Genomic DNA, 25,923 nt, shown 5'->3' on the forward strand with positions numbered 1-25,923 from the left:
TTTACAGGTTCATGTATTTTGGGATCGCAAGTCACTGTCCATGGTGCTGAAACAGTTTAACTCTTTCAGCACCATGCACAGTGAATGTCTCCCGACGTCGCGGACCGGAAATTTTTTTGCCGGGTTCGGCCAAAACGAATTTGGCCGAACCCGGTGAAGTTAGCTTCGGTTGTCGGGGTTCGCTAATCGCAGTTCGCATGGAAGTGCTTCCGTCCGACATGCGTGGTTTTCACGCACCCGTTGACTTCAATGGGTGCGTGATGCGTTGAAAACGCTGAATCAACGGACATGTCGTGAGTTTTTTGCAACGGAGCAACGCTGCGCAAAAAACGCTGCCATGTCTGCACGGCCCCATTGTCTAATATAGCTACGGGCAACGCACGTGAAAATCACGCGCGTTGCACGTGCGTATTTTACGTTCGTCTGAATGAGCCCTAAGGGTTACAAAAGATTTAAATCAATAATAATAAACACTTTAAAACCAAAATACTTAAAACAATTATAATAAAAAGCACATATAATAAATAAACCATTTTAATAAATCAGTCCACCCAGCAATACCTGGGAGACAAAAAAAAAACACTGATAAAAGACTGCGACAAAGGAGAAATGTAAAAACAGGTTCTAGGTTCCAGCGTTCCTGGTAACAGGAATGCTGGAACTGGCACCGGACTCCCAGAACCAGTGCTTTATGAAGAAGAATCTTCCCGCCGATTAATTCAAACTGCCAATCATATTCGAATCCTGGTGCTGGGCAGAATAGAAAACATATTCAATTTTCCCGCCGTTTTATTCAGCTACCAATCAGCTGTCAACTCCTGGTGATGGGCAGATTAGAAGAATCTTCCAGAAGCATCAAGGTAAGTACCAACTGAAATAAAAAAAGGGGAAAATAAGGAAGGGGGGGTTTGGGGGGGGGGGAGACACCAGACCAAACCACCTAAAAACACAAATAATTAATTAATAATTAAAAATAATAAATGAAATGTGCCTGTAACATCATGTGTCCCCAAGCAATACTGCTCTGGGGGGCGCTTGTCAGACTCAGCTTGCAGCAGACTTTACTTTAGTTGCAAAATGTCAGTTACAAGTCCACACAATATGGAGATACAAGGATAATGTCAATCTACAACACAGTGAAGTGCAAGTATGGTGTTCTCCACGCTATAGTAGTCTACTCTGCTACTACTCGTGGTGGGTCCCAGGAATATATACTGTATAGCGCTTCTCTAACCTAAATCAGTACCTCTTTATGCTGTCAGGCTCTCTGGCGCTGTTCCCAATTCCTGGGGTTACTCAGCTTCACGGATTTTGTAGCCAAAGGTCCTTGTAATGTGATCTCTTTCTCTTTCCTGCTTTTTCTCCTCAGTGAGCTGCTTCTAGCCTGTCTTCAGGGGCTTAACTGCCACAAGCTGATCTTCCAGCAGAATTGGTCACTACTGGCTCCAACTGTGAACTAGCTCCAACAGCCACTCTGAGGGGAGAGGGTCCACTATTCATAAACTAAACTCCTCCCACTTTCTGGAAACGTCCAGGAAAATACCATCTTGCATGACATAACATCATAAAATACATTTACAACATATTGTCTCGCAAGTAGTGTCTTGAGGGACACTACGCATAGTGCATAAAAGTCACCAACGCTCTGCTGACTCAATAACTGCAGAGTTCCGAACCTACTCTGGCATTAACATCAGCAAAAAAATTGTGCACCAGAAGATTCTTGGCACGGGTTTCTATGGCCGAGCGCTTGCATGCAAAGCCGCACATCACCAAGCACAATGCCAAGTGTCAAACGGAGTGGTGTAAAGCACGCTGCCACTGGACTCTAGAGCACCCCTTCTATCTGCCAATCTGAAGGACGAGTCCGGGTTTGGCGAATGCCAGGAGGACGTTACCTGAGAGAAAATGCTATGGGGTTGTTTTTCAGTGGTTGGCCTAGGCCCCTTATTTCAAGTGAATGGAAATCTTAATGCTTCAGCATGCCAAGACATTTTGGACAATCGTATGCTTCCAACTTAATGGGAACAGTTTGGGGAAGGTCCTTTTCTGTTCCAGCATGACTGTGTCCCAGTGCACAAAACAAGGTCCATAAACACATGGTTGGGTGATTGAGTGAGTTTGGTGTGGAAGAACTTATATGGCCCACAAATAGACCTGACCTCAATCCCATGGAACACCGTTGGGATGAACTAGATCAGAGATTACTAGCCAGGCTTTCTCATCCAAAATCAGTGTCTGACCTCACAAATGTCTTCTGGATGAATGGGCAAAAATTCCCACAGACACACTCCAAAATCTTAAGTAAGCCTTCCCAGAAGAGAGGAGGCTGTGGGGGCAACTCCATCTTAATGACAGCTACGGAAAGTGTCAGAGCGGCTTCTACTATTTGATCTCTCTGCTGCGTATGCGCACGTGCTCTCCTTTCTCCTGCTAATATCAGAAGACTGTGTGAACTCGCAAAAGAGGAGAGCGCGTGCGCGCACACACACAGCAGAGATCACACAGTAGAAGCCGCTCTGACACTTTCCGTAGCTGATTCGACAGTGTCAGAGCTCTGACCATAATGCCCCCCTGCCTTTTCATGTCAAGGAACGCCCCACTGACGGTACAGGGGCTTATTTATATATCGCATGCCAATAATAACGGCACCGATATCTCCAGAACGGCTTACACTACACGGTTAATTCAAAGTGCCCCAAGGTCTGTGCAGCAGCACCTATAAGATGGTGCACTCGGCTGCACAGGTCTGGGGTAGTGAAAGGTTCGCTTTAACTAAGAAATCCCTAATCGGATATATGAAAATGGGTATTTTAAACTAGACAACCTCTTTAAAGGGGTTGTCTATGATAGAAAAATGTCTGTTTTTTTTTCTAGAAACAGTGCCACTCTTGTTGATGGTCTTTGTCTGATATTGCAACTCAGTCCCACTCCATGGACACAGACCCTGGAAAAGTGGTGCTGTTAATAAAAAAATATATAAAAAAACAGACCTATTTTTCTAATCCTTGACTTGCCCTCTAACAAACACGATCTGTAGATCACAGAGTGATTTTTTTCTAATGGGATTAATTATCATGTCCAATGGAAAGCTCTGTGCAGCAAACAGATGAGCGCCCTGAGTCACGTAGGCACTTGTTACAACATTCTCTTCGTATTGCTGAGACAAGATGTTTTTATGTGACCACAGTAATTAATTAACCGAGTTGTAATAAATTCTATCAAATCATGATGAAAGTCCTTCATTCATCCACATGAACACAGGGCACAGTTAAATTAGATTTCTATTGCTTTCCTAGAAAATGTTGCTGGACATGTACATTAGATATAAAATATTAACTCTCAATTATTTCAGAACCATATATAGTCCAGCCATGTAAGGTCCTGTGTGTTGGTTGGGTTTACTTTGTTATTTTTTTTCTGATCAGACTGCAGTGATAGACACTATGGGTAAAAGACAAATTACCTGTATTAAATTGCTAGGATTGTAGATTATAAACGGTGAATAGAATGGAAAAATTCATTATGGGGAATATTTTGCTGCAATAAGAACATAATTAATTTATCTATCTTAGCAAAATATCTATTTGTGTAAGTTGCCAGAACAGAGATACTATTGGAGATACTATACCAATGGTTGTTAGAACATCTATCTATCTATCTATCTATCTATCTATCTATCTATCTATCTATCTATCTATCTATCTATCTATCTATCTAATCTAATTGAGGCCAAAATTGATCTGTATCTGCTAGCGCTCTGGGTTCATGTTAGGCCATGTTCACACGTTCAGTATTCTGTCAGTATTTAGGAGCAGATTCTGCATCTAAATCCTGACAATATCAACTCACATTCCGCCTGTAGTGCATGTCAATGGGGTATTTTACATCCACAAAGAATGATGAATTCTCAGCATGTTCATTATTGAAGCAGATTCCACACTGAAAAGCCGCAGATGAGCTCCATTAAATGAAAATGAGGCTTACCTGCAGTGTCAATCTGCAACAGATATCCGAGTGTCAGCTGTGGATTTCTGCCACAGATTTTCTGTAATAATTCCGCTGTGTCTGCCTATGGCAAACTAATGATGTGTGGACATACCCTTAAAAGGGTGTTCCGGTTATAACAAGTTATCACCTATCCACTGGATAGGTGATAACTGTTAAATCGGTGAGGCTCCAACTACTGGGACCCCCACCGATTGCCAGAATAGGGGTCTCGTGTCCCCCAAGCCCCTCAATGATGAGTTGAATGGTAAAGGGCTTGAGCATGTGCCCTGACACGCCATTCAAAATATAAGGCAGTAACCGACTTGCTGCTCCAGGGAACAAGAAACACGGGGCCCCCGTTCTGGCGATCGGTGGGGGTCCCAGTGTTTGGACCCCACTGATCTAACAGTTATCTCCTCCCCAGTGAATAAATGATAACTTGTTACAACCGGAATACCCCTCTAAGTGGGTAAAAACTGGGCAACTGCTCAGGACACAGTCTCAAGAGCCATCCGTGGTGGTCAACCTACTACATTACAGAGCCTCAGATGTGGCCCCAAACTCCATCTGAGGGCCAGACATCACATTCGCTGTTGCTTGTCCCCACATTTGCAGTAGAGAGGTAATCGTCACTTGTCATTATGGTAAATAGAAGATATGGAAATCACTGAATGTAAACCTGTTGTATGCTGGGGTTAAATTTGGCCTTTTGAGGTATTTTTTCCACTCCCCCTAAAGGCCTTTTTACATGCGCCAATTATCGGGCAAACGCTCGTCGCCGATAATTGCCCTGTGTAAACAGGGCAGCGATCAGCAGATGAACGAGCAAACGTTCGTTCAGCTGCTGATCGCATCGTTTTAAAAATGAAAACTATTGTCGTTGTCGGCAGCACATCTCCCTGTGTAAGCAGGGAGACGTGCTGCCGACATGATGATAATGTATGGGGACGAGCGATCAGAGAAACGATACACCGTGGCTAGTCTAGAGCTTTTTCATGGGAATGCCGCACTACAAGATCTACTGATCAAAATGTGTGAGAAGAGCTTCATGGTCGCTATGAATGGGCTCCTTTGGGAGCATTGGTTGTGAGGATTTTTTAATGAAAATGTTACGTGGAATCCCTTTACTTATAGTTTAATTCAGAATACTTGCTGTGAGTGCTCAGTGATTGTAATCTATGTAGCTGAACACATATGTAATCTATGTGCTGAACTTGAATGCTTTGTACTTTCCTCCTCCAGACCATTATGAGTCATTTTCAGGTGGGTGACTTTTGCAGGTTTTACACTACGTTTGCAGTGTTTGTGTGCCAAACATATCCATATGCCCCCATTCACCTGGCAGAGGACAAGAGTCTTCTTTTGTCCTCCATCAGGCTGTAATACGTCGGCATACTTTTTCTGCAGTTTGAAATAGCGTAGTCTGCTGCTCTATTCCATACAAAGGCATCTAGTAAAATACATCTACCACACGGTATACGTTTGTTTTTTTTAACATGAAAGCATATGGGGCGACGAATGCTACTGAACGCCTATACAGTGGCATCCGTTGGAGGTTTACGTCGGGAAATCCTCCCAATGTATACGTCCAATGTACACAGCAGATGCAGTGCCAGACCGCCGTGAAAAGCCACGCCCCTTAAATCACATTCCTTTTTAATTGTGTAAACCTGGCCAGTATTTTTTGGTGGAATGGTGGCAACTGTTTAACTTAGGCCGGATTCACACGCGGCGTTTTGCGCGCGCGCGAAAAGCACTTGACAGCTCCGTGAGTCAGCCCCGTATGATGCGCGGCTGCGTGCTTTTCACGCAGCCGCCATCATTATGACACTCCGTTTGGATGTTTGTAAACAGAAAAGCACGTTGTGCTTTTCTGTTTTCATTCATCCTTTTCACAGCTGTTGCGCGAATCACGCTTGTCCCACGAAAGTGCTTCCGTGTGGCATGCGTGATTTTCACGCACCCATTGACTTCAATGGGTGCGTGATGCGCGAAAAACGGCCAAAGAACGGACATGTCGTGACTTTTTCGCAGCGGACTCACGCTGCGGAAAAATCACGCAACTGTCTGCACTGCCCCATAGACTAATATAGGTCCGTGCGACGCGCGTGAAAATCATGCGCGTTGCACAGACGTATATCCTGTTCGTCTGAATAAGCAATTACAGTGTAACTACCCCTAAACACAGTGCAAGTACGTGTTCCCTATATACAATGAAAGGACTAATACATTCCTCCTATATAATGTCAGGCCAGCTACATTCCTCCTATAAACAATGCCAAGACAGTCTCATGCCATCTATATACAGTGCCAATCTAGTCCGAGGTTGCCTTTTCCCAAGCAGAATACTCCCCTCTCCTCAGTCTCCACTTCTCTCCAGCTCCGCTTCTCAATATGAGCAGGAGACAGCCTTCATGTGTGCTGCTGCCATCTCCTGGCCAAATTATGTATCACCTTACACAGAGGTGACAGTTATTAAAGCTGGCGGCTGGCTTGTCCACACGAAGCGGAAGTGCTGCGTTTTTTCCGTCCACAATTCCGAAAAAAACAACAAAACGCAGCATAATACAGTAGCAGTAAAGTGGATGGGCTTGAACAAATCTCAACCACACGCTGCGTAAATACTGAGCGGAAAAATCTCTCAGAAATGGACCTGCGGTGCAGAATTTTATTCCACAGCATGTTAATTGTATTTGCGTCATCGCTGCATATTTGCTGCAGTAAAACCCCCAACAAATAGCAGTTTGGGAGTAGAGTAACAGATGATTTCAGGATCCGGCTATAAACAGGATTTATTTGCAGTCTGTAACCACGGAGACACATAGGTCTGAATCAGAGCTGTATAAACAAAACAGCTAATTTTTTTTAATTTAGGACTCTACCAAGTTGCTTCATTTTTTAGATTGGAACAATAAAAAATTGGCTGCAAATGTGTACATAACCTTTAGGGTATGTTCACACGGCCTATTTTCGGGGCGTAAATGCCCGAAAAACGGCCGAAAAATTCAGAAGCAGAACGCCTCCAAACATCTGCCCATTCGTTTCAATGGGAAAACGTTGTTCTGTTCCGATGGGCCGTTTTTTTACGCAGCTGTTTTGAAAACTGGCCGCGTAAAAAAATGGCCGCGAAAAAGAAGTGCAGGTCACTTTTTGGGACGTTTTTGGAGCCATTTTCCATTGACTCTATGGAAAACAGCTCCAAAAACGTCTGTAAAAAACGCTGTGAAAAACAATCGCGAGTGGCTTAAAAAACGTCTGAAAATCAGGAGGTTTTCCCTTGAAAACAGCTCCGTATTTTCAGACGTTTTTGAGTTTGCGTGTGAACATACCCTTAAAGTGAATGTCCACTTTTCAACACCATGCCATTTTCAGTCTAAGGCTGGGTTCACACGACCATGTTACGTCCGTAATGTACGGAACGTATTTCGGCCGGAAGACCCGGACCGAACACAGTGCAGGGAGCCGGGCTCCTAGCATCATAGTGATGTACGATGCTAGGAGTCCCTGCCTCTGCGTGGAACTACTGTCCCGTACTGAAAACATGATTACAGTACGGGATAGTTGTCCTGCAGCGAGGCAGGTACTCCTAGCATCGTACATCACTATGATGCTAGGAGCCCGGCTCCCTGCACTGTGTTCGGTCCGGGTCTTCCGGCCGAAATACGTTCCGTACATTACGGACTTAACATGGTCGTGTGAACCCAGCCTAACTTACTGTGCTGTTAATAATAATTTCATAATATATCTTTAAAGGGAAGGTGTCATGAAATATATATATATATTTTTTTATCATACTGCTTTTAGTATGATATGAACATAAATTTTATTTATTTGTGTTCTTGTTTTCTACTTTTTACTTTTTTCTTACTTTTATTTCTCTATGGGGCTGCCATTTTTTTTTTCATCTCTGTATGTGTCGATTAACGACACATACAGAGATGGAATACGGCACATACATCCCCATAGAGAATGCGAACGGGAGCCGTTCCATTATCTGCAGCGTGCGCCGCTCCCACACAGACCAAAACGAAGCTCGTTAGCAGAGCGAAATCCGGCGCCATTTTCATGTGGACCAGAATGCCACTGCCGGACAGTAAGATGACGACTTCCGGCCATATGTTCAAGGAAGCGAAGACGCAAGGAATAGGAGCGGAGGCGGCAGCGGCGGCCGGAGCAGGTAAGTTATGTTTGGGTATGTGATGTGTGTATTATGTTCGTGTATGTTAGTGTTATACTGTCTGCTTAGCACTGTATCTAATCCTCCTACACTGTGCAGTCACTCAGAAAAATTCAAACCCCTCCTTCTCCTGGCACTAGCCAGAATAATGGAGGGAGGATTGTGTGAGGACACTAGAGCGAGTGTGTCTACCCCAAATTTGCAGCATAAAGCAATGAGGTTGCTTTACCATATGCTGCAATTTTGGGAACTGCTCCCTCTAGTGACCAGCACATGGAAATGTTATAAATTAGAATCTAATTTATAATATTTCCTGACTTGTCAAAAAATGTAAAAAATTAAAACAATGTGTAATCACTTAAATAATAATTGTTTAACTAAAAAAAAAAATAACTATTTCTAGCAACACATCCCCTTTAGGCTATGTACACACGGAGTATTTTGACGAGTTTTTTGACGCGGAAACCGCGTCGCAAAACTCGGCAAAAACGGCCCGAAAATGCCTCCCATTGATTTCAATGGGAGGCGTCGGCGTCTTTTTCCCGCGAGCAGTAAAACTGCCTCGCGGGAAAAATAAGTGACATGCCCTATCTTCGGGCGTTTCCGCCTCTGACCTCCCATTGACTTCAATGGGAGGCAGAGAAAGCGTATTTCGCGGTGTTTTATGCCCGCTTCGCTCAATGGCCGTGGGCGAAAAACTCCGCGAAAAACTCCGCGAAAATCGGCGTGCAGGGAGAGGAAAATCTGCCTCAAACTTCCAAACGGAATTTTGAGGCAGATATTCCTCCTGCAAAATACTCCGTGTGAACATAGCCTTAAATAGGTCAGAGCTCATTGACAGATTTAAAACATAACATTTTGGCTGCCTGTAGCCGTCACTATAGGGAGCTTATTGCATATTGTTATACAGTGAACTCAATAATAAGTCAGTATGCCGTTAACTTCTAGGCCTCCTCTAGTGATGACCGCAGGTAGCCACAATGTTTTGCTTTAAATCTATGTCTATGCAGGGGATTTGGAGCTCTGTATCAGAAAAACAAAAAAACTGAATTTGGAACCTAAACAGATAGAAAGAAAAAAAAAGCAAAATGGTATTCAAATGTGAACACTCACTTTAAGTGCCTGATGAACATTTCTCATGCTGATGTTGCTTTCAGATGCAGTTTTAAACTCATCAGGGGATTTTGGAAATTAAGACATTTATTTTCTGCTAGACGTTTGAGCACGTGGCACTTGTATTCTGTGAACTTCTGTGGTCTGCAATTATACTTAAATGCGATGTACACCTTTGAAAACATTTTTTTAAATAAAAATGTGTATCAGTGTGATTATTTTAGTGTGAAAATTTAGTTTTGCTTTTTCAGATACAGCTACTTAGTATTCTGTATACAGAGCAGCTGTATCTTGCTCTGAGACCTGAATCCGTCAGGTCAGCGGGACTGACAGGCTCAGTGACAGCGAGTCCTGCATCTCTGACACGCAGGATCCACCTGTTATCGATCAGTTATGAACTTAGATGTGATAACAGCTCGATCTATGCAGGACCCACTGTCACCGAACCTGTCAGTCCTGCTGACCTAACATATACAGGTTTCAGCGCACGGTACAGCTGCTCTGTAAACAGAATACAAAGCAGCTGTATCTCAAAAAGTCAAACTAATTTTTTATAAAATGTAATTACAAAGTTGCACCAAGCACACTGATAAACATTTTATATACCGTATATATCGGCGTACAAGACGACTTTTTACACCCTTAAAAAAATGTCAAAAGTGTGGGGTCGTCTTATATGCCGGATATTGTCTACATTAGGGATGCACGTTGCAGCCGCACAGCTCAGTATAGTAACACATGAATGTATGGGAGCGCGGCTGCGGCTGTGTAATTCAGCCACAGCCCCGCTCCTGAGTCATGATAAGTTCGCGGGGTCAGGATGATGCAATGCGGCCAGCGCTGCACTAATGAGCGGCGGCACTGGAGACAGAACATGGCGGGCGCGCTACAAAACACCCCCATGTTCTGTCTTCAGTGCCTGAACTGCCGCTCATTAGTGCAGCGCCGGCCGCATCACCTCATGCTGACCGCGCGCGCACTTCCTGTCAAGAGCGGGGCAATGGCTGTATTACACAGCCGCAGCCCCGCTCTATAACGGCGGAGATCAGAGAAACCGCTCATCTCCGCCGTTATTCCCCTGAATGCTGCGATCACAGCTGACTGCAGCATTCAGGGGAAAGTGAGAAGGGGGGATGCCCCTGGATCGCGTCACAGGGAATTCCTGTGACGCGATCGAGGGCCATACCATATATGGGCAGACAGCCCAGGGTCTATTGACGGACCCCAGGGCTGTCTTACCATATTTCATGTTGTTAGGACATACCCAAGTATGTCCTAACAACTGCCTAACAACTGCCTGTGTATTATCCGTCCACAGGTTAATGTACTGGCACATATCTGATATATGTCAGTACATTAAAGTTTAAAAATAAAGTAAAAACAAAGTATTGTTAAATTTTAAAAAAAATACACCTTCACCTTTTTTACAATAAACATTAAAATAAGTCTCAATACATAAAATACACACATTCAGTAATGGCGCGGACAACAATTTTTCTGCATCATTTATGATGTGTACGCTGTAAAAAAATGAAATAAACACGGCTTTCATTCACTTATTAATGTGAGGCGCGAGGTGCGATGAATTTACCCTCCATGTTCCTCACATTAATAGTAATTAACCCCATCATGTACCTCGCACATTAACCCAATATGACTGAGAAACATGATGGGATTAATTACTATTAATGTGAGGCGCGTTCAAAATTCATCACACGTCGCGCCTCACATCAGAAAACGGAAGAATTTTTTTTTTATTACTGTTGGCAAAAGTATCGAAATTGGTATCGAAATCGCAATACTAAACGAAGTATCGGTATCGAAGTCCAAATTCTGGTATCGTGACATCCCTAGTCTACATATTGTTACCTTGTGAGCCTGCAGTCCGGTACACAGGCTCCCGGGATGCACGGAATCCGCCACGGATCTGAGGGAAGCCGGTATTAGCCACCAGGGAACATCTCTGTAAGATCCTCTGGCCCGCCCTTTCCTCTCATTCCCTGCCTCTCAGATCTCGCGCGATGAAGCAGCCTATCTGCGCATGCGCGAGTTCAAAGAGACAGAGAGTCCTGGGTCCTGCCGCCGATGGCCATAGTGAAGCGCTCCTGCACGAAATGGTGAGTATATCTTAAATTCTATATTTTAAGGGTAAAAGTTGGGGGTCGTCTTATACGCCCAGTCGTCTTATACGCCGACATATACGGTATATAGAAAAAAAAACTTTTCAAAGGCGTACATATCCTTTAACTGGGCAGCTTTCACAGAGCAAAAATCTGATGAAGTGACCTGTTTTTAAAAAATATTGTAGTTCGGGCAGCCATATTGGAGGCATACACTTTATTTATGTTTATGGAAGCGGAAATTATTGTTAGTCAATTTTAGGAAAACCTGATCAAAGCAGGTTTACAGCAGAGATATATTTTTCAATTATTTAATGATTGATAACTGTATTACAATGAGTATTCAGTGGCTTGGACACAGTAGCATACACAAAAACCATGTGGCCCCATATCAAACTTTAGTATGGGCCCCACCTGAGAGCTCTGACAAATTTACAATTTTTTCATTAGGTTAATGTTTTCTGTAATTATATAACAGATCTCTATAGAGGGAGTTCTGTTAAATTGGTTCTCCCACCACTAAATATCATTTTCATTGTATAGAGCCTAAAAAAATAACAATGTTTGCCATTTACTCGCTGTTAACAAAAACAATCCAATACATTTAACCGATGCATTTACTTACATAGTATGGTGCCATCTAGTGGTCATAGTGCATAGCAATACGCACAGCCACCTACTGAGCTGAATGCTAGAGGACAAGCATGCTTAGTCACTCTCCCCACAGCCAGGTCTATTCCTTTGTTCACTGCAGAGCAGCCAATAGAAATAGCGTTCTGTCCTGCTTGTCAGGGAAGTAGCAGAGCCTCTGCAGCAGCCTGGCAGTCGAGAAAACTCCTTCTGCAGGGGAAGTAAAAACAGACTTATATATCGTCAGCTGCCAGGGGGTGAAAGAGAATCCCCCAGCAGCACAGAAGTCCTGGAGATGTTAGGAGCATGCAAATTCTGAAATTGTCAGAAGCAACAAACCATATAAATAGCAGAACACGGATACAGCAAGGGGGATTAGTGTGTTTATTGCTGGTTCTCCAATAATATAACAGCAGCACATTGCTAAGATCCGCGACTGACACATTCCATTTCCCTCCCCCTTCCAGATGATTCTCACAAGAGGCTGAAGGAGTCTGCGGAGCGCATTATTTCATCTGCGCATGTCCTGGTAGTCCAGGAAACTAGCGCATGCATAGATTACCATGGACGTGTCTCATCACATGACTCTCCATCTCCTGCCATTTTATGGACAAAGCAGCGTGCTGACAAGGAGGAGTGTCTTTCTGTAACCATGGGGCGTGGCTTACCAGACAAAGGAAACAATACAGAACTTCTAAAGAATGTATATTGGTACGTTTTCTATATTCCTGCCTCACACACATTCAACAGTAGTACATATAAAGTGGCCAACACCTTAAAGCTTGCGGGGAGTGGATTGCTTGAATATCCGTGAACCAGAATAGGGATCCACCACTTGCGTAGTTTTGCAGAACTATTTTGCACTTGATACATTTTATTTTAATACATATTTATTAAAGGTTATGTTTTAGCTACAGTAACTATTCAGTGACCTTTGTTTTTTTGTTTTTTTTTTAATACCAATAGTAAAGCATTATATTTTACGTCAAATCACATTTATTCAAAACTTGTGCAAAGTAAAAAAAATAATAACAGCATTGACAACATAAAACCACTTTTTATGGAAAAAAAGTGTAAAAAACGACCTGAACAAAAAAGTTAACCGGTTACATAAAACATGTGGTGCTTTTTTTTTTTTTATGCCCCTTTCCCAAAAAGTGTAATAAAAATGTATCAATAAGCCCAATGTACCCCAACATGATATCAATGGAAAGTTTAATCTCGTCCTGCAAATAACAAGCCTACATATGGCTGCGTAGACTAAAAAATAAAAATATGTAAATTAATAAAACTTAATCAATAAACTATGTGTATCTAAAAATGGTGCCAAATGAATCCTGCAAAAAGCCCTCATATAGCTATGTTGACAGAAAAATAAAAAAGCTATGGCTCTATGAATGCGATGATCAAAAAACGTTGATTGGTCATTAAGGGCCAAAATAGGCCGGTTATTAAAGGGTTAATCCAATTGCTAGAAAATACCATAACATTTTCATTTAATTTCACTGGTTTTATTCCCTTCCTATTAGGTTCACATGCTATGGATCAGGTGAAGATTTTCGGTGCAGGATCTACACCAGGGGTCTCAAGCACGCGGCCCGCGTGCCGCATGCGGCCCCTGGGGCTGTCATCTGCGGCCCGCGGGACACAGAGCCGCTAGTATCGGCTCTGCTCCGAGACTCTGGAATTCCCTGACATCGCTGTCCACATATGAACAGCGATGTCTGGGGCTTCCCCAGAGCCGGAGTCCCGGGCAGAGCGCTGGTGTCGGTTCTGCTCCGTGACTCTGTGGAATTCCCTGACATCGCTGTCCACATATGAACAGCGATGTCTGGGGCTTCCCCAGAGCCGGAGTCCCGAGCAGAGCGCTGGTGTCGGACCTGCTCCGGGACTCTGTGGAATTCCCTGACATCGCTGTCCACATATGAACAGCGATGTCTGGGGCTTCCCCAGAGCCGGAGTCCCGGGCAGAGCGCTGGTGTCGGCTCTGCTCCGGGACTCTGTGGAATTCCCTGACATCGCTGCCCATATATGGACAGTGTGACAGGGTCTTGCCCAGAGCGGAGCAGAGCGCTGGTGTAGGCTCTGCTCCTGGACTCTGTGGAATTCCCTGACATCGCTGTCCACATATGAACAGCGATGTCTGGGGCTTCCCCAGAGCCGGAGTCCCGAGCAAAGCGCTGGTGTCGGCTCTGCTCCGGGACTCTGTGGAATTCCCTGACATCGCTGTCCACATATTAACAGCGATGTCTGGGGCTTCCCCAGAGCCGGAGTCCCGGGCATAGCGCTAGTACAGGCTCTGCTCCGGGACTCTGTGGAATTCCCTGACATCGCTGCCCATATATGGACAGTGTGTCAGGGTCTTCCCCAGAGCGGAGTCCCGGGCAGAGCGCTGGCGTCGGTTCTGCTCCGGGACTCTGTGGAATTCCCTGACATCGCTGTCCACATATGAACAGCGATGTCTGGGGCTTCCCCACAGCCGGAGTCCCGGGCAGAGCGCTGGTGTCGGCTCTGCTCCGGGACTCTGTGGAATTCCCTGACATCGCTGTCCACATATGAACAGCGATGTCTGGGGCTTACCCAGAGCCGGAGTCCCGGGCATAGCGCAAGTACAGGCTCTGCTCCGGGACTCTGTGGAATTCCCTGACATCGCTGCCCATATATGGACAGTGTGTCAGGGTCTTCCCCAGAGCGGAGTCCCGGGCAGAGCGCTATTATCGGCTCTGCTCCGGGACTCTGGGGAAGCCTCTGACATCGCTGTCCATACATCGACAATGATGTCAGGGGCTTCCCCAGAGCAGGAGTCCCAGTGATGTCAGGAGCACAGCTGGAGTCCCAGGAAGAGCCTACTAGCGCTCTGCCTGGGACTCCAGCTCTGGGGTTGCCCCTGACATCTCTGTCCATATATGGACAGTGATGTCAGGAGCAGAGCTGGAATCCCAGGCAGAGTGCCAGAAGCTGCTCTGCTCCGGGACTCAAGCTCTGGGCAAGCCCCTGACATCACTTTGGCAGCCTCTACAGAGGGCACTGGGGCAGCCTCTACAGAGGGCACTGGGGCAGCCTCTACAGAGGGCACTGGGGCAGCCTCTACGGAGGGCACTTTGGCAGCCTCTACGGAGGGCACTGTGGCAGCCTCTACGGAGGGCACTGTGGCAGCCTCTACGGAGGGCACTGTGGCAGCCTCTACGGAGGGCACTGTGGCAGCCTCTACAGAGGGCACTGTGGCAGCCTCTACAGAGGGCACTGTGGCAGCATCTACAAGTGGGTGTGTGACTGTATCTGAAGAGGACACTGGCATTATCTAGGGGTGTGTTGCATTATCTACAGAGGGCACTGTGGCCTTATCTACAGAGGGCACTGTGGCCTTATCTACAGAGGGCACTGTGGCCTTATCTACAGAGGGCACTGTGGCCTTATCTACAGAGGGCACTGTGGCCTTATCTACAGAGGGCACTGTGGCCTTATCTAGGGGTATGTTGCATTATCCACAGAGGGCACTGCGGCAGCATCCACAGAGGGCACTGCGGCAGCATCCACAGAGGGCACTGCGGCAGCATCCACAGAGGGCACTGCGGCACTATCTAAAAAGGGGCTGCCCAATCTTGACATGTGTGCTAACTGAGCCGCCGGACTGCATTTAGCGACACTTAAACTGGAAAGCTGGATTGTTGAAATAAGCACGTGGAGAAATATCTCAAATTTTAAACCTAGCGCTATTATTATAGTAATGTAGTATTATTATTCTAGTAATATAGTGTTATAGTAGATCAAATAACTAATTGATTAACAATAATTTTGTATTGTATCAAATTTGAAAGTAATGCGGCCCGTCAACTTCCCATTTTTTCTATATGCGGCCCACTTACCCGGCCGAGTTTGAGACCCCTGATCTACACCAAAATTCTGCAACTAAAGCAAATTACAATGCATGAAAACGGAGTTTAACAAAACACTGTATACCTTCTGCGGGAAGAAAAACTTGCGCAGATATGAGGGATGACACAGATCTTCACATTTTCAGCATGCCCTATCCTCACAGATTGTTTTCTATATTCGCTGCAGATTTCGCCCATTACTATGCAATGGATAGCCATGTATCGGGATGTAACACGTGGATTTTGCTGCAGATTTCAGCCCACTCCACATCAGACTTCATAGGATTATAGTTGTAATCTTTATTTTATTTAGAAATAGAGAATTCCAATTGTACAGATAATAAACTCAGCTGGGAATTATAGCTTGTGTTAGCAAATGGCAATTTAGTGACCTCTAGTGGGAAGAGTAAGGATGGCACATAATAATATAATATAATAATCCTGTAAATGTGACTGAAGTTCTGTATAAAGCGATTGCCAAGTTATTTTTAGCCACCGAAGGCTAAAGTATCTTGAATGCTTCCCAATTCTTTATAGTTAAATTGCACTTTTTTAATATACCGTTCACACATATGGTGATCACACTTCAATCGTTTTCATTAGGGCCCGAAATATGGCTACAAATGGCCTGTTCTTCCTTGAAAACAGCTCTGTATTTTACTTCCGTTTTTAGTTTGCCATGTGAACATAGCCTTAGTGTTTTTGTCCTATATTACCTTTTGGAAAACAGATGCGCCTAAAAATGGCCATACACATGAAATAGCTGTCTATTTCCTATTTCAATGGCGAGAGGAAAAGACCCCATACACCTACGGTCGTCTGACTATGCCACCAAGGTTGGCATGTTCACCTGAGTTGAATCTAATGTGTATGGACATCTTTAGCCTTTTTTCACGCAGCAGTTTTATACCTCCGTATGAGGCCATAAATTTAGTGTGTAAAAATATATTTCATCCTATCATTAAAAAAAACCAGAAAAAAACCTCAGAAAAAAGTGTTTGTCACAAAATATTCGGTTTACACAAGGTGCTTTAATATACCTGTGTGAATTAAGCTTAAAAACATAGAAATAAATAATTAAAGTAAACAGGAAATAAAGTTATCCAAAGTTTCTCAGCATACAGGATCTTAATTTCTTGCTGATCTATTCCATTTTTGGCTGGTGAACAACTGAGGGGGAGGAACTTAGCAAAGGGGGTGGGGCTTAACTGTCTGTGTGTCCTACTGCAGACAGGGCAGAGGGGGAGACACCTGCTCCAACCAGTTGTTTTATAGCCAGACACAGGATTGTGAGGAGTGTGAAATGGCTGATCTCCTGGAATTTATATTTCTCAGTATTAGTTGCAATATAAAAACAGAGTAGGATCAAATGAAAGGTGGAGATTACAGGAGGAATTGGTGGGATATTTCTTAAAACAATTTTGTGCATTTTCTATGTTTAGAGTTCATTTAAGGCTGTGTACAATATGGGGTTGCTTTGCACTTTTTGTTGCATTTTTACTTATTTTAAACGCTTTTCTGTGCTTAATGGGATATTCCAATCTGATAATGCTATGGTCGCATTGCTAGGATATGCCATAACATTTTGATCAATGAGGTCTCAACCTCAAGGTATTAATCCTGAGAATAATGGGACCGAGGTCCCTTCGGCTTTTCTCCTTAACAGCGCTGCTCCCAGGCACCCTCTATGTAGGAACTGAAACACAGTCTCAGTCAAATCAATGGGACAGTGTTGCAATTCCCTTCACAGCGGGTGGCCGGGAGCTTGGATGTGCAGGGAAAAACTGTGAATGGGTTACAGCATTTACTTAGCTGCGCGGCCTGTTCATTCTAAGGATTGGAGGGGGTCCCAGCAGTTGGACTCCACTGATCAATATCTGCATCTTTGTAATGATATGTGATAATATCCTAGCGATCTGCTATTACTTTCTATGTGAGAGAACACCTTTAATTTTTAGTATAGTTTTTTGCAGAAATGTGACAAAAACACAGTAAGGTAAGATTCACAGAGAGCATGTTTTTTTTATTTTTAAACAAGGCATAAATTCAATGAAGACTTTGTCTTAAAATGTGTACACAGCCTAATTATTACATGAGGGCCAAGTTTAGGCATATTGGCTACTTAGCTTTTGGGATTTGTCTAGCTTTGTGCCTTGTGGCCCAAGCTGCAGATAAGGAAGCATAAGAGAGACAGCGGCACCCCAATTTCTTGCCACAAGTTGAAAAATTATATTGTGCTATATTGAGTCATTCTGCTTCATGTTATTATATGAGGGGCGTGGCCAGGACACTGGCGGGAGCAGACGCGCAGGAGGAGAGCTCCGCCAGCTCATACTATAATCGCCTTCCATCCACTCTGGAGGCCTGTTGGTGCTAAATAACACTTCCTGTACATCCTCCACGGTGCCCACCATCTTTAGCTACATAGAAGTACTCCACTGCAGGTGATACTAGGCGTGGCCGCCACCTTGGATCTGCAAACACAGGCTCTCTGCGGAACTGCATCTACTCTGGTGAGTGAGTATGGTGAGTGTCCTGGTTATTTGGCTTAATCATTTTTCTGGAGATAATACCTATTTTGCTGGGGACAACCTCACATTATACGCCTTCTAAATATGTGACTGTGATGTAGCGACTGGAGGATTCTTCCCTTTCCCTATGCAAATACTACTGTAAAGTACTCCTGGTGCACTGGCCTGAATACAATATCTGTATTGACGCATATATATGGTCTGTGATCTAACGGTAATGGCGCCTTCCAAGCAGTCCAAAATTACGGACAAGATGGAGAAATCGGTGGGACTGCGCCTGGGCCATGTACAGTGAAGGAATTAAGTATTTGATCCCTTGCTGATTTTGTAAGTTTGCCCACTGTCAAAGACATGAACAGTCTAGAATTTTTAGGCTAGGTTAATTTTACCAGTGAGAGGTAGATTATATAAAAATAAAAAAAAAAAACAGAAAATCACATTGTCAAAATTATATATATTTATTTGTATTGTGCACAGAGAAATAAGTATTTGATCCCTTTGGCAAACAAGACTTAATACTTGGTGGCAAAACCCTTGCTGGCAAGCACAGCAGTCAGACGTTTTTTGTAGTTGATGATGAGGTTTGCATACATGTTAGATGGAATTTTGGCCCACTCCTCTTTGCAGATCATCTGTTAATCATTAAGATTTCGATGGGATTAACGTCTGGAGACTGGCTAGGCCACTCCATGACCTTAATGTGCTTCTTTTTGAGCCACTCCTTTGTTGCCTTGGCTGTATGTTTCGGGTCATTGTCGTGCTGGAAGACCCAGCCACGAGCCATTTTTAATGTCCTGGTGGAGGGAAGGAGGTTGTCACTCAGGATTTGACGGTACATGGCTCCATCCATTCTCCCATTGATGCGGTGAAGTAGTCCTGTGCCCTTAGCAGAGAAACACCCCCAAAACATAATGTTTCCACCTCCATGCTTGACAGTGGGAACGGTGATCTTTGGGTCATAGGCAGCATTTCTCTTCCTCCAAACACGGCGAGTTGAGTTAATGCCAAAGAGCTCAATTTTAGTCTCATCTGACCACAGCACCTTCTCCCAATCACTCTCAGAATCATCCAGATGTTCATTTGCAAACTTCAAACGGGCCTGTACATGTGCCTTCTTGAGCAGGGGGACCTTGCGGGCACTGCAGGATTTTAATCCATTACGGCGTAATGTGTTACCAATGGTTTTCTTGGTGACTGTGGTCCCAGCTGCCTTGAGATCATTAACAAGTTCCCCCCGTGTAGTTTTCGGCTGAGCTCTCACCTTCCTCAGGATCAAGGATACCCCACGAGGTGAGATTTTGCATGGAGCCCCAGATCGATGTCGATTGACAGTCATTTTGTATGTCTTCCATTTTCTTACTATTGCACCGTTGTCTCCTTCTCACCCAGCGTCTTACTTATGGTTTTGTAGCCCATTCCAGCCTTGTGCAGGTCTATGATCTTGTCCCTGACATCCTTAAAAAGCTCTTTGGTCTTGCCCATGTTGTAGAGGTTAGAGTCAGACTGATTAATTGAGTCTGTGGACAGGAGTCTTTTATACAGGTGACCATTTAAGACAGCTGTCTTTAATGCAGGCGCCAAGTTGATTTGGAGCGTGTAACTGGTCTGGAGGAGGCTGAACTCTTAATGTTTGGTAGGGGATCAAATACTTATTTCTCTGTGTACAATGCAAATAAATATATATAATTTTGACTATGTGATTTTCTGTTTTTTTTTTAAAATATAATCTATCTCTCACTGGTAAAATTAACCTAGCCTAAAAATTCTAGACTGTTCATGTCTTTGACAGTGGGCAAACTTACAAAATCAGCAAGGGATCAAATACTTATTTCCTTCACTGTATATCACGGCCCTCAGAGGCCGCTACCTCTCCTGCCACCCCAATTGATTATCCCATGGAACCGTCTATGTTGGTTGTTCTTAAAGCCATATCTGAATCCCATACAGTGTCAACTGAAAAGATAGATGCTCTCCAGACAGACTTTGGCCTCCTTAGGGCTGATGTCCACACATTACGGGAAAGGGCAACGGAGTCCGAACAGAGAATATCTGACCTAGAAGATGCAGTGACCCTTCTCAAAGCTCGAGTTGAGACTCTAGAATCCCAGCAATCTGATTGGAAAGCAAAGTGGATACCATGGAGAATCGCTTGAGGCAGTGTAATATCCGTTTTGGTGGACTGCCAGAGGGGGTTGAAAAGCTGGACCCTGCTGCCTTCTTGGAAGCTTGGCTTAAAGTATCTTTAGGTACAGATGCATTTTCTCCCATGTTCTGTGTGGAACAGGCACACCGTATCCCGACCAGAGCTCCACCACATGGAGCACCTCCACGTACATTTATCTCCAAATTTCCCAACTTCAAAGATAGAGACAAGCTCCTGGAGCTTGCCAAAAAACAAGGTCCTCTGAAACGCGATAATCAGGATGTACGAGTTTTCCCTGACTACTCTCTGGCGGTATAAAAACAGAGCCAACGTTTTGCAGAGGCCAAACCATCCTTGAGGGAGAAGCAAATCCCGTATTCCATTGTCTACCCTGCGAGGCTTAGGCTAGTACTCAATGGCTCTACTATATTTTTGTATAAACAAAAAAATTTCTTTTTCAGGATGGAACGGTGTGGGATATAATTTGTTAGTTCCTGACAAACTGCATCTTCCTGTGCTAAGATCCAGTATAGATACGGACTTTCCTCCACACCAAAGAAGCTCTCTTCGGAAGATCCTTGTGCCTGTACTATTTATTGTTGTGTGGATTGAGTGTTAACTTTTCTCTTCGACCTAACGACGCGCAGGGGAACCCAACCGTCTCTCGCGGTCTTCTACTCCTCCAAAGGATAACCTACTCTCTGTGTTCTAATATGTTTATTTCTTATATTTGTTGAATTTCTGCTTATTCTCAGGGAAGGGGATTGCCCCCAATTTCATATCACGATTTAAATCGTACTTTCTAATCCCAGTTTTGCCTTTACCTTGAGCAGGTGCGTTACTGCATTACGGAATGAAGCCTATCTCATGTTCGGAGGGATGGGTGGGTTGGGTTTTGTTTGTTCTAGCTTTTCATCTCTCTTCAACCAGGTGAATGTAATGTATAATTATGTGTGGATCCGTGATTTGACCCGCCAGTCAGCTGAAGGGTATAACCCTCTGTGGGAGCCACATCTTCCCACTTTCTCGGATTATGGTCTAATTGTACCCCTTTTTTTTTATAGTACTGATGGAGACTTTGGAGTATTTTAAAATTATATCCTGGAAAGTCAGGGGCCCCAATGATAAGCTCGAGAGATCGCGGGTCATTAACTGTGTCTCCACTTATAGCCCACATATGATACTCCTCCAGGAAACCCTAGTGGGCTCTAGATTGAAGGCTCTGTATAAACCCTGGATTAAACATGGGCATCATACCTCCTTTGCCAGCTATTCCTGGGGGGTCGCTTTGCTGGTCCACAAATCCTTGCAGTGTGTAATTACCTCTGTGAAAACTGACCATAGGGGTAGCTTCATTATTTTGATTTGCCAGATGTATTTTACCTCATTACTGAACAGAAATATGCGGCATCCCCTATCTAGAGCTTACTCCTGTAACTCCCCGGCCTATAGATCTTTTTCAAGGATTGATCTCGCATTTGGGAATATGGCTGCTCTTGTTTTCGCAGTAAATGCCGACTATCTTCCTATAGGTATCCCGGATAATTTTCCCCTACTGGTCACTTTGGGATTCCCTGAAGTGGCCAAACTTAAAATTTGGAGACTGAATCCTCTATGGCTCTCCTGTAAGGAGGTTCTAACATCCCTAGAAACAAAGCTACCAAGCTTTTGGGATACTAACTCTGGCACAGCAGAGTGTGGTTTAGTCTGGGATGCTTTCAAAGCGTATACAAGGTGGGTAGTTATAAGAGCTGTCTCATCGCATAGAAGAGGTGCAGCAGTTCAGCGAGTTAACCTTGAGAATGATCTTGCAAAGGCGGAGATAGCTTACCTTAGTTCCAGGAGCACCTCAGACTTCCTTGCATTCCCTGCCAAACAACGGGAATATAATTTATTCTTAAAGGAACAAACCAGAAAGAAAACATTATACTCCAAACAGAGGTGCTTTGAGCAGGGAGACAAAAACTGGCTCTTATTGGCATATCTGGCTAGAGACAACATGGTAGCGATTCCTATAATGGAGATTATATCCCCTTCAGGTATGTCAGTGAAAGATCCCTTGGCCATTAATCAGATATTCGCCCAATTCTACATAGAGCTATACTCCAAAGTGACGTATTCTATGACTAGTCTGGAAAAGTATCTGAATACCAGTGAATTCCCTGTTCTGAATATTAACTTTTTAGAAGCTGAACTAACTTTGGAGGAGGTTACAGAGACCTTTAGCTCTTTCACGAATAGGAAAACTCCAGGTATAGTTGGGTCCCCATTGAATGGTATAAATTACATTTGGAAATGATTGCTCTGCAACTTCTTGTCCTACTTCAGTCATTGTGCGGGGAGACGACTCTTCCTCCCTCTATGAGAAATACCCTTATGGTGCTGATCCCTAAGCCTCACAAAAAGCCGAGGAATTGTGGATCCTACAGACCCATCTCCCTTCCCAAATGTGATGTTAAAATCCTAGCAATGGGGTTGCAGAAAGTGATATCTCACGTTGTTCATCCAGACCAATCTGGTTTTATGCCAGGTAAAACCACAGACATTTATTTACGGGGATTATTCACTAATCTCTCCTCTACCCATATAACCCTCTTGGCTCCCGGATTGTCGCCTCTCTGCGCCTAGAGAAGGCATTAGATTCGGTAGAATGGCCATCCTTGTGGTCAGTATTACGTAGATTTGGGTTTGGCGACCGCTTTGTCCGAGTGTCAAATCCAATTGCCATATCTCCCCCTCACTTGCCCTAGCCCGTGGGACTAGACAAGAACGCCCTTTGTCACCTTCTCTATTTGCATTAGCGATTGAACCCCTTGCTCTATCCAGAAAGAATTCTCCGGATATAGCGGGATATGCTGTAGGAGGAAGAGTGGAAAAGGTTTCATTGTACGCTGATGATACTCTTGTTTTCCTTAATGACCCTGATCAATCACTGCAAGCCTTGCTGCTATTATTTGATACATTTACATTATTTTCTGGTCTGCGGGTTAACTGGTCCAAATCATTGATAATGGCGGTGGATGCGGGAGCCAGGGGGGGCCACTCTTCCTTCACCCCTACAATAGGCACATAACATTACATACCTTGGTATACTAATTAGTCCTGACACAAGCACTTCTATACCTAATAACATATCTCCACTATTATAGCGGCTTAAGGTGGATTTTGACAAACGGAGACACCTGCCCCTTTCGGTAACAGGTCACATTATTCTATTTAAAATGAAGTCTCGACCGAGATTATTATACCTCTTTCATAACTCCCATGTGGTTGCCTCTTGGGTGGGTGGAACCCCTTGAATTGCCCTTGGTACACTCCAACCGCCTACAGAACAGGAAGGTCTAGCTTTACTGAACTTATACCGATACTTTTTGGCTAGTCAACGGGTGTATGTCTGGTAGTGGTTTACTCATAGACATCTAAACCAATCTACAGATCTTGAGGCAACTCTGTTGGGATCCTAAGGCCCTAGTCAATTCTCTATTCCGACAGGCACCCCCACCAGGTCACCTGCTCACAATGCCGATACAAACCACCTTGAGGGTGTGGCAGTGGCCCCTCTTGCTTTTTCGAACCGAGGTGGTGTCCTGGTCAACCAGATCGCCTCTTTGGTATAATGCACTCCTGCCACACATACGGAGGAATTCCAGTCCTTCTACATGGGTGGAATTGGGCATACGGACATTGAAGGATGTAGTGATAAAGAATAGGATTGTCACTTTTACACAATTCAGGACTAAGCATCAGGTCCCACCTCACTTGAAATTCCAATACTTTCAGCTTAGACATGCCCTTTGGTCGCAGTTTGTGGGTTATGATCTACGGCTGTGCAATTCCTCGGTGGAGGTCTGGGTGACACAGGAGACATTAGCCAAACCACTATCCACACTCTACAAACATTTGTTACGGGAAGGGCCATTACTAGCTTTTCTGCTGCCTGAGGCGAAAATTGAAATGGCAACCACCCCTCCCCCAGATCTTGATTGACATCCCCCTGGCTGTTCTACATCACTAAAAAATAATAATAATCATACCATCCATTATTTCGCTGCAGATCATACAGTGACTACAGTACTGATCAGAGGCAGAATAAACATTTACATTAAGCGACTCATAGGTGACTATTCCTCAGATTCTAGTTGTTGTTATTCGCTTTTCTTCTCTATCTGGTCCAGGCCTCTCTGACGTCTCCCAGCCACAGCCCATTTCTGCAGTTTTCCACCAAGAGGTCTTCAGCTTCTCACTTTTGAAACATTTCTGCACCTATAAACGAAGATAAAATTATCACGCCCTAAGTGTAATAGAACCATACTCTGTGTCCCTGATTAAAATAGCACCATACACTGTGTCCCCCGTAGATAATGCACCCCCTGTAGACAGTGCCCCACATACATAGTGCCCCTTATAAATCCCCCTGTAGATAGTAGCCCCTGCAGATAGTGGCCCCCATAGATCCCCCTGTATAGTTGCCCCACAAATAGCCCCCTATAGATAGTGCCCCACATATAGTCCTCCCCTGTAGCTAGTGCCCCACATATAGCCCCCCTGTAGAAAGGCGCTGATTGGCAGGGTACCTTGCCCTGTCATTCAACGACGTCATTGCGCTGCTTACATAATTGGAAGGCGCTAAATAGCGGGGCACGGAGCATGCCCCGCCATTCAGCGCTTATGCATGTAATTGTATCTGCGTCCTATAGACACATGTACAATTATAGTGCAGAAGGGGGTGGAGGCGCCTCCACTTCAGAGGGGCAGCAGGCCGCTGCCTGAGGCGAGATGCTCATCTCACCCCATGGACGGTGCTGCCCTGGTTACAGGTCTCTTCCAATAAAACTGACAGAGCCTTAGATTGTCCCAGACCCTACCCTTTATATCTACTGAAGGTCATGCGGAAATGCTAGGTGCCTTGATTGATCCCTTGATTTTAGCAAGAGATCGGCTCATTCAAATTAAATTCTTCCAACAAATTTACTACACCCAGTCCAAACTGTTTAGAATAGGGAAGCTCTCTTCTCCTACAAGCCTGCGGTGCCAGAGGGAGGAAAGCTCCTTCCTTCACATGTTTTGGGAGTGCGCTATTATATCTGACTTGGTCAGCAGTGTTATAATTTATCAAGTCAAATGTTGGACTTCCCCGTATATATTGGTCCCTAAAGTCTGCTTGCTTCTTCTGGTAGAAGACCTTATTCACAACATTGCTACCATATCCCTTATGGTGTTGTTATTGTTCTATGCAAAAAAAAAAATTATTCTTCTGAACTGGGAGCACCCTCAAGTCCCTACGTTGCAGGTGTGGACTACACTAATTAATTAAATCTCCCCTTTTCAAACTTACTTATGAAGG

General features: G+C 44.3%; 2 long non-coding RNA genes across 2 annotated transcripts in view; one reads left to right on the forward strand and one right to left on the reverse strand.

The window, feature by feature from the left end:
- LOC142761036 (uncharacterized) overlaps window positions 1-12,593 on the forward strand; it is a 51,134-nt gene extending 38,541 nt beyond the window's left edge. Inside the window, exon 3 of the long non-coding RNA XR_012883485.1 lies at window positions 12,498-12,593. This is a non-coding gene — a long non-coding RNA (uncharacterized LOC142761036). The remainder of the gene's footprint in view (window positions 1-12,497) is intronic.
- LOC142761035 (uncharacterized) lies at window positions 519-1,604 on the reverse strand. The gene is made up of 2 exons (XR_012883484.1): window positions 1,247-1,604; window positions 519-871 (listed from the first exon to the last, which is right to left on the reverse strand). It is a non-coding gene; the product is annotated as an uncharacterized LOC142761035 (long non-coding RNA).
- Window positions 12,594-25,923: the final 13,330 nt, after the last annotated feature.

This window comes from Rhinoderma darwinii, chromosome 4 (genome assembly GCF_050947455.1).
Source record: "Rhinoderma darwinii isolate aRhiDar2 chromosome 4, aRhiDar2.hap1, whole genome shotgun sequence".
NCBI lineage: Eukaryota > Metazoa > Chordata > Amphibia > Anura > Rhinodermatidae > Rhinoderma > Rhinoderma darwinii.